Genomic DNA, 7,644 nt, shown 5'->3' with positions numbered 1-7,644 from the left:
TTATCAGCTGTGTGACTGTGGGCAAGTCACTTCACTTCTCTGCGCCTCAGTGACCTCATCTGTAAAATGGGGATTAAGACTGTGAGCCCCATGTGCGACAACCTAATTACCTTGTATCTATCCAGCACTGAGAACAGTGCTTGGCACATAGTAAGCGCTTAACAAATACCAAAATAAATAGAGCAATCCCAATCAGTTAATCAAATCACAAATATTTGCAAGCCCACTGCATGCAGAGCCCTGCATTAAATGCTTTGGAAGAAGCACTATAGAATTAGCTATGACAGTCCCTGCCCCCAAGGAGTTTACAATAATAATAATAATCATAATGTTGGTATTTGTTAAGTGCTTACTATGTGCAGAGCACTGTTCTAAGCGCTGGGGGAGATACAGGGTGATCAGGTTGTTCCACGTGCGGCTCACAGTTAATCCCCATTTTACAGATGAGGGAACTGAGGCACAGAGAAGTGAAGTGACTTGCCCACAGTCACACAGCTGACAAGTGGCAGATCCGGGAATCGAACCCATGATCTCTGACTCCGAAGCCCGGGCTCTTTCCACTGAGCCACGCTGCTTCCCCAATCTAGTCGGGGAGATAGACACTGGATTTCAGTGAGGATAGATAGAACGGAAAGCAATGTATACTAATGCTATGTGGGGTTGGTGGTTGAAAACCTGGGTGAACGTGCTGAAGCGACGGTTGGTACATGAAATGGGCTGATTAGGAATCAGTCAGGGAAAGCCCTGTGGAGGAGATGCCACTTTAAAGATGCGGAAAGCCGTAGTTTGTCAGTTGGAAGTGGGAGGAAGTTCCAGGCAGAGAAGCACCACTGCCTAGTGGTTAGAACATTGGTCTGGGAATCAGAAGGACCCGGGTTCTAATTCCAGCTCTCCCCCTTGTCTGCTGGAGACAGAGAGGAGACAGAGGTACATCGAGTACATTGCCGTTAGAGGAGTGAAGTGTGCGGTCTAGGTTGTAGTAGGAGTGTAGCAAGGTAAGACTGGGGGGGACAAAATGATTGAGGGTTTTAAAACCTATGGAAAGGAGTTTCTGTTTGATGCGGAGGTAGATGGGCAACCACTGGAGCTTCTTGGGAAATGGGGAAACATGGACTGGACGTTTTTGGAGAAAAATGATCCAGGCAGCAGAGCGAAGTATAGATTTGAGTGTGGAGAGACAGGAGGCCGGGAGGTCAGCAAGGATGCTGTTACGGTAATTAAGGTGGGATAGGATAAAGGGTTCATTTAACATGCTAACGGTTTGAATGGAGAGGAAAGGGCAGATTTTTATGATGCCGTGAAGTCCATGTCCCACATGGGACTCACGGTCTAAGGGGCAGGGAGAACAGGCTCAGATGAGGAAACTGAGGCACAAAGAAGTTTCCACAAAACATTTATTTCATTCTGAAATTGCCAGGAAGGTTTTGCAGCTCTTTGAAATCCTCCAATAGAAAAGATTTACATCATCTATTAGTGTTCTGAGAAGCTGCCTCTACAGACCCTGGTCAAAGAGGTCACTGGCCGAACTGTTAGGAAGCATTGACTGTATCCTGTACACACGGGGACATCTCAGTGGTTGCCCTTGGATCTCTCTGGAAAAATATTTAGCTCTGATTCCATTTATCATTCCAGATCCCAATCCACATATTCAAGTTCCTGACCCAGTTCCGAAGGGAATGTTACAGAGGCAACACCACTTGAAATATTCCTCAGTGATTGGGAAGGCACAGCGGCTGAGATCGATCAATCAATCACTGAGCCATTCTGATTGCTCCCATTCTGGCATCCGAGGCGAGGTCTGGACTCTCCGGCTTTGGAGTCCAGGATTCCTGGCCTGGGGTAGGATCAGGATAGCAGAGAGCCAAATCTAGGAATTTTGGAATGGGCTCAAACAGCACGCCCTTCCTCCTGCTTGCCAACTGCCGAACTCTAACTATCCTATGTTTTGGAAGTTGACGCCGCTGACTGTGGTGGGCTTTAAGCATAGCTGAGGAGACTTACCAGGTATTGGTAGACCGTCCTGTGTTTTTCACACCTAAGAATTGATCGATCATTTCTGTTATATTGTACTCTCCCAAGCACCTAGTGTGGTGTTCTCCACACAGTAAATGCTCAATAAATACAATTTACTGCTTGATCCCTATAGCACTAACGGGTGTATCTTCCCACAGATGTCTCTGCTTTCATCTCTGCCTCCTTTCACTCTGATCTTCTTGAAATCTTTACTCAAGGAGGGGACTGAATCTTCCCCCTCTACTGCACTCGCCCATGTACTTAATACAGTACCCTTTGATGATAATGAATATCTGTGGTATTTGTTAACGATGTATTATAGGCCACGCATTGTACTAAGATAGGTTAGACACAGTCCCTGTCCCACATGGGGCTCACAGTCTAAATAAGAGGGAGATCAAGTATTGAATCCCCATTTCTCAGTCAAGGAAACTAAGGCACAGAAAAGTTAAGTGACTTGCCCTAGGTCACACAGCAGACAAGTGGCAGAGCCAGGATTAGGCCACGCTGCTGCCCTATTGGTCCCAAGTGCTTAGCACAGTGTCCTGCACACAAAAGGCACCAAATAAATCTATGGGGTGACCGATTGATTATTCCAGCCAGGCTTGTTTGTCAGTTGCAGTGGTCTAATAATAATAATCGTGGTATTTGTTAAGCACTTAATATTTTCCAAGCACTGTACTAAGCAGTGGGGTAGATATAAGATAATCAGGTCAGACCCAATCCTGTATCATATGAAGCAGCATGGCCCAGTGGGTAGAGCCCGGGCCTGGAAGTCAGAAGGATCTGGGTTCTAATCCCAGATCCATCACTTGTCTGCTGTGTGACTTTGGGCAAGTCACTTAACTTCTCTGTGCCTCCCAGAAAGGTGAATTGAGGATGAAGACTGTGAGCCCCATGTGGAATGTTGATCGTGTCCAACCTGATTACCTTGTATTTACCCCCCAGTACTTAGTGCCTGGCACATAGTAGGCTCTTAACAAATACCATTTTTTAAAAATGAAAGCTATGTTTGCTGCATGGATTTTGATAGAATGTAAAAATTTAGAAGAATGTGTCTCTAGAACTTTCAATTATTGCTGTCATCAGAGCTTAACAAATACCTTAAAAGTGGTGCTCACAGTCCAGGTAGAAGGAAGAACAGGTATTGAATCGCCATTTTACAGATGAGAAAACTGAGGCACAATGTCGGGACTTGTCCAATGTCTCTCAGCAGACAAATGGTGGAGCCTGAATTAGAACCCAGGTCCTCTGACTCCCAGGTCTAAACTCTTTCCATTAGGTCACACTGCTCTTCTATGAAGAGTATATGAAGGAGGAGGAAGTTCCAGGCCAGAGGGAGGAAGTGGGCAAGTAGTCAAAGGCAAGATACATGAGATTGATGTACTGAGAGTCGGCTGTCTTCGACCTGTCTTTCACAGATTTTTTTTTTCTTCCCTGTCCAGCAGAGAGCCTGGGGAACACTCCATGAGGAGCCCTAGGGCAGAGGAATTACAAGAAATCCATCAATAAATCAATCAATGATATTTACCGAGTACTTACTGTGTGCAGAGCCCTGTAAAAGCAATAGAGTTGGTAGACATGTTCCCTGTCCACAACAAGCTAATAATAATAATAATAATGATAATTACAGTCCTTGTTAAGTGCTTACTATGTGCCAAGCACTGTTTTAAGAGCTGAGGTAGATGCTGGTTAGTCAGGTTGGACACAGTCCTTATCCTACATAGGGCTTACACGCTTAATCCCCATTTTATAGATGAGGTAACCGAGGCTCAGAGAAGTGAAGTGACTTGCCCAGAGTCACACAGCAGACATGTGGCAGAGCCAAGACTAGAACCCATGACTTTCTGACTCCCAGGTCCATGCTCTGTCTACTACGCCATGCTGCTTCTAGCAGTCTAGAGGGGGAGACAGACATTAACATAAACAAACTGAATTACAGATATTTACATGCACACTGAGGGGCTGAGGGTGAAGTGAATATCAAGTGCCCAGAGGATACAGATCTAAGTGCACAGGAGACACACTGCACTTACGTATATATTGCCCATTTTACAGATGAGGAAACTGAGGCACAGAAAAGTTAAGTGATTTGCTCAAGGTTACACAGCAGACAACTGGCAGAACAGGATTAGAACTCAGGTCCTCTGACTCCCAGGCCCATGTTCTACCCACTAGGTAAGTGCGGCACCTTTAATTCCACATGACGTTTGAAGGCTGATTCCCCACTGGCCCAAGCTTCCTCTGTCCTTTTCTCGAACTCACGTGCCCAGAACGGTTTAGCCCAAACAGTTAATTGTGATAACAGTGATAACAACAACAGCAAAAATATTAATAATAATAATAATAGTGGTATTTGTTAAGCGCTTACTATACTCCAAGCACCGAACTAAGCAATGGGGTAGATCCAAGATAATCAGGTTGGACAGAGTTTCTTTCCCAAAAGGAGAATCACAATCTAAGTAGAAGGGAGTATGATTTAATCCTTATTTTACAGATGAAGAAACTGAGGCCCAGAAAATTTAAATGACGTGCCCGAGGTCACGCAGTTGGCAAGTGGCAGAACAATCAATTGTGATAACTCACTGCCTTTGGACTAGCCAGGCAGAGTCCAGTCAGAGGACCTGGGTTCTAAACTAATCTGTTGCCGATTTGTACGTTCCAAGCGCTTAGTACAGTGCTCTGCACATCGTAAGCGTTCAGTAAATACTATTGAATGAATGAATAATCCTGTTCTGCCACAGACAAGGATTATGGGTCTGACTAGGCTGTGCTGTTCTCTGATAAAGTCAGAGTTTCCATGCCTTTAATTTTGAACTCGCCTTATAAATTCCACTGAGCCAGACTATGAGCCTGAGGTGCATCTCCGTCAGCTCCCAAATCAGCAAGAAATCAGGCCATTTGAATTAAATTGCAGATGGAAGACAGTTTCCCTTTAAAGAGGGAGTTGAGAAGAGAAGCACAAATACATGAGTTCATTGGACTGTGCCGGATTGATCATTCTCGGCTCTATATCCTAATGCCATGAGACTCACGAAAATTTCCCTCCAAATTCTAGACCGAGTCAAATCGAGTACTTAAATATACAAGCTCAAAACCCCCTATTCCACAGAGCTAGAGGGCTAAACACATTCTCCGTGCCTTTCCCACATCGCTTCAAATCTGAGAGAGCCCGTTTCTCAAGTCTCGATGGATCTTGTTTAACATTTCTTCTCTCGGATCTTCAAAGGTATTTCATCTTTTCTCATTCTCTTTCGTATTTTGAGTGGCGTATGAGGACATTTTTCCGGCACCTACCCAGAGACTCACGCTTCAAGTGTAAAAGAGTAATTAGGTGGCGAAGAAAGTATTTCAGTGTAATGGAGATAACAAAGTTGTATGTACGCTATTCATTTACTTTCTTTAATAATGATTATGGTATTTGTTAAGCGCTTACTATGTGCTAAGCACTGTTCTCAGCATTGGGTTAGATAGAAGGTAATCAGGTTGTCCCACGTGGGGCTCTCACTTTTAATCCCCATTTTACAGATGAGGTCACTCAGGCACAGAGAAGTTAACTGACTTGCCCAACATCACACAGCAGACAAGTAGCAGAGGCAGGATTAGAACCCACGTCCTCTGACTCTCAAGCCTGTGCTCTTTCCACTAAGCCACATCTTTGATAACCCTATTTAAAATGTTTTAATGGATGACCACCAGAAATGTGGGCAGGAACTGTGCTGCTGGTTTGTGTTTAGTATACTAGACACTCAATAAATGTCAGTTAATCTTACCACCATGTGAGGCTGTCCAACTGGCGATGATTAGATGGTATCATTCATCCATTCAATAGTATTTATTGAGTGCTTACTATGTGCAGAGCACTGTACTAAGTGCTTGGAATGTACAATTCGGCAACAGATAGAGACAATACCTTGATTCTATAGCAAATACAAAAGCACCGACAGTTTCTTCTTAGAATGTTCAGAATAGGCAGAAGACCCTCTCAAAATGTTGTCAATTTGCAAAAATGATTTATTAAAAAGAAATTACTTTGGTAATTTCATTATTGACCTCAGGGATAGCAAATTTTAAAGGAAATGATAGAGTGGTGTAAAGAGGGCTGAGAAGTAATAAGGAAATTACTGGCCTTTGTTAAATCAGATTGTTTTCTTTGAAAACTGTACATTTAACTAGGAAACTCAAGAAATAAATGAGTCATATCATTTGTTCTGTGGCCTTTTATGTAATTCATTTATTTTAATATGGCAAACACATAAAATGTCTGACAAAATTAATCGGTCAATCAATGGTATTTACTGAGCGTAGAGCACCGTACTAAGCGCTTGGGAAAGGACAATTCAATAGCGCTGGTAGACGTGATCCCTGCCCATGAGAAGCTTACAGACTACAGGTTCTCAGCTGCATCATCCCCGCAAAATATATCAACAGCCCATTCAGGGCAGCATTATGCCTACAATTACCACATCAAGATGCTAAGAACTGTTGGTTTTCCTGGTCAACTATTCTCCTGGTTACAGATGGTCCATCCAACATCCTTACCTTTCCCTCATGACCTTTCCCTAATGATTATGGCATTTGTTAAACACTTCCTATGTGCCAAGCACTGTATGGAGCACTGAGGTAGATCTTGTCTTATGCTGGCTCAGTGGAAAGAGCCTGGGCTTTGGAGTCGGAGGCCGTGGATTCGACTCCCGGCTCTGCCACTTGTCAGCTGTGTGACTGTGGGCAGGTCGCTTCACTTCTCTGGGCCTCAGTGACCTCATCTGTAAAATGGGGATTAACTGTGAGCCTCACGTGGGGCGACCTGATTACCCTGTATCTCCCCCAGCGCTTAGAACAGTGCTCTGCACATAGTAAGCGCTTAACAAATACCAACATCATTACTGTATCCAACCCATAGAGAAGCCATGGTCACATCCGTCCCAGAACACCCCACCTCCATCTGCAATCGTTCTGGTAGTAGATCCATAGAGTTTTCTTGATAAAAATATGGAAGTGGTTTACCATTGCCTCCTTCCACACAGTAAACTTGAGTCTCCACCCTCGACTCTCTCCCGTGCCTCTGCTACCCAGCACAGGGGAGTTTGGACTTGTAGCAGATGGCCTTCCACTCACTAGCCACTGGCCAAGCTTGAAATGGAATGGGTAGGCCTCTGCTTGACTCTCCCTCCCACAGTCAACACTAGTAGACTACTGGAAACTCTCCAGATGTGACCTTAAGAGGGGTGGAAGTAGATAGAAGATTATTATCATTATTATCATGGCATTTGTTAAGCACTTGCAACGTGCTAGGAACTGTACTAAGTGCTGGGGTGGATACAAGCAAATTGGGTTGGACACAGTTCCGGTCTGTGTTGGGCTCACAGTCTCAATCCCCATGCTACAGATGAGGTAACTGAGGCACAGAGAAGTAAGGTGATTTGCCCAAAGTTACAGAGCAAACAGTGAAAGTGGGGTTAGAACCCATATCCTTCTTGCTCCCAGGCCCATGCTTTATTCACTACGCCACACTGCTTCACACAGAGCATAATCAGGACTGAAACAGTACCTGTCCCACAGGAAGCTCACAGTCTAAATCACCCCAGGGTGGCTTTTTCCTCCTCTCTGTCATTTCCCCACAATATTCTT

The 7,644-nt window shown here is 44.4% G+C and overlaps 1 non-coding gene across 1 annotated transcript; it reads right to left on the bottom strand.

The window, feature by feature from the left end:
• Positions 1-7,104: 7,104 nt before the first annotated feature.
• LOC114815887 lies at positions 7,105-7,242 on the bottom strand. Its single transcript, XR_003763684.1, has one exon. It is a non-coding gene; the product is annotated as a small nucleolar RNA SNORA7 (small nucleolar RNA).
• Positions 7,243-7,644: the final 402 nt, after the last annotated feature.

This window comes from Ornithorhynchus anatinus, chromosome 1 (assembly GCF_004115215.2).
Source record: "Ornithorhynchus anatinus isolate Pmale09 chromosome 1, mOrnAna1.pri.v4, whole genome shotgun sequence".
Classification (NCBI taxonomy): Eukaryota; Metazoa; Chordata; class Mammalia; order Monotremata; family Ornithorhynchidae; genus Ornithorhynchus; species Ornithorhynchus anatinus.
Note: the sequence above shows the minus strand (reverse complement) of the source record. Positions and strands in the feature narration are given on the sequence as shown.